Genomic DNA, 1,358 nt, shown 5'->3' with positions numbered 1-1,358 from the left:
CATTTTTCTAGATTCCATATACAAACAATTTACATATTTGTTTTTCTCTCTCAATTCACTCTGTATGACAGTCTCTAGATCTTTCTATGTTTGCAAATGGCAGAATTTCATTCCTTTTATGGCTGAGTAATATTCCATTGTATATATGTACCATATCTTCTTTATCCATTCCTCTATGGATGGATATTTAAGTGTTTTCCATGTCCTGACTATTGTAAATAGTGCTGCAATGAACATTGGGGTGCATGTGTCTTTTTGAATTATGGCTTTCTCTGGGTATATGCCCAGTAGTGGGATTGCTGGGTCATATGGTAATTCTGTTTTTACTTTTTTAAAGAACCTCCATACTGTTTTCCATAGTGGCCGTATCAATTTACATTCCTAATAGTGTAAAAGGCTTGCCTTTTCTAAACATTCTTTGCAGAATTTTTTGTTTGTAGATTTTTTTGATGATGGTCATTCTGACCAGTGTGAGGTGATGCCTCATTTTAGTTTTGATTTGAATTTTTCTAATAATTAGTGATGTTGAGTATATTTTCATGTGTTTGTTGGCTATCTGTATGTCTTCTTTGGAGAAATGTCTGTTTAGGTCTTCCACTCATTTTTTTTATTGAGTTGTTTATTTTATTGATATTGAGCTACATGAGCTGTTTGTATATTTTAAAGATTAATCCTTTGTCAGTTGCTACATTTGCAAATATTTTCTCCCATTCTTTTGAGGGTTGTCTTTTCATCTTGTTGATGGTTTCCTTTGCTATACAAAAGCTTTTAAGTTTAATTGGGCCTCATTTGTTTATTTTTGCTTTTATTTCATTTCTCTAGGAGGTGGGTCAAAAAGGTCTTATTGTGATTTATGTCAAAGAGTATTCTGCCTATGTCTTCCTCTAAGAGTTTTATAGTGTCTGGACCTTCAAAAAGTATGGAATACTTCACGCATCTATGTGTCATCCTTCACAGGGGCCATGCTAATCTTCTTTGTATGGTTCCAATTTTAGTATATGCCCTGCTGAAGTGAGCACTCAATAACTTTTTTATTATATGAACTAAGCCAGTGACTCAGTGGTAAAGAATCCACCTGCCAATGCAGGAGTCGTGGGAGACACAGATTCAATCCTTGGGTTGGGAAGATCCTCTGGAAGAGGAAATGACAACCCACTCCAGTATTCTTGCCTCAAAAATCTCATGGACTGAGGAGCCTGGAAGACTACAGTTCAAGGGGTCACAAAGAGTTGGATACAACTTAGCGGCCTAGCCCACACACACAATCCAAGGCCAGACATACATGTCCTCAGACTCTTTTTTGTAAATTATATAGAAGAATCTCAGATAGAAAGAGCCTCAAAAAGTTGTCAATATCC

General features: G+C 35.9%; 1 non-coding gene across 1 annotated transcript; it reads right to left on the bottom strand.

Annotated features, from left to right (window-relative positions):
* Positions 1-913: 913 nt before the first annotated feature.
* On the bottom strand, positions 914-1,017 carry LOC133046925 (U6 spliceosomal RNA). Its single transcript, XR_009690618.1, has one exon. It is a non-coding gene; the product is annotated as a U6 spliceosomal RNA (small nuclear RNA).
* Between the last annotated feature and the right edge of the window lie 341 nt (positions 1,018-1,358).

Source organism: Dama dama, chromosome 25, assembly GCF_033118175.1.
Source record: "Dama dama isolate Ldn47 chromosome 25, ASM3311817v1, whole genome shotgun sequence".
Classification (NCBI taxonomy): Eukaryota; Metazoa; Chordata; class Mammalia; order Artiodactyla; family Cervidae; genus Dama; species Dama dama.
The sequence above is the reverse complement of the archived record's forward strand: the minus strand, read 5'-3'. Positions and strand labels throughout refer to the sequence as shown.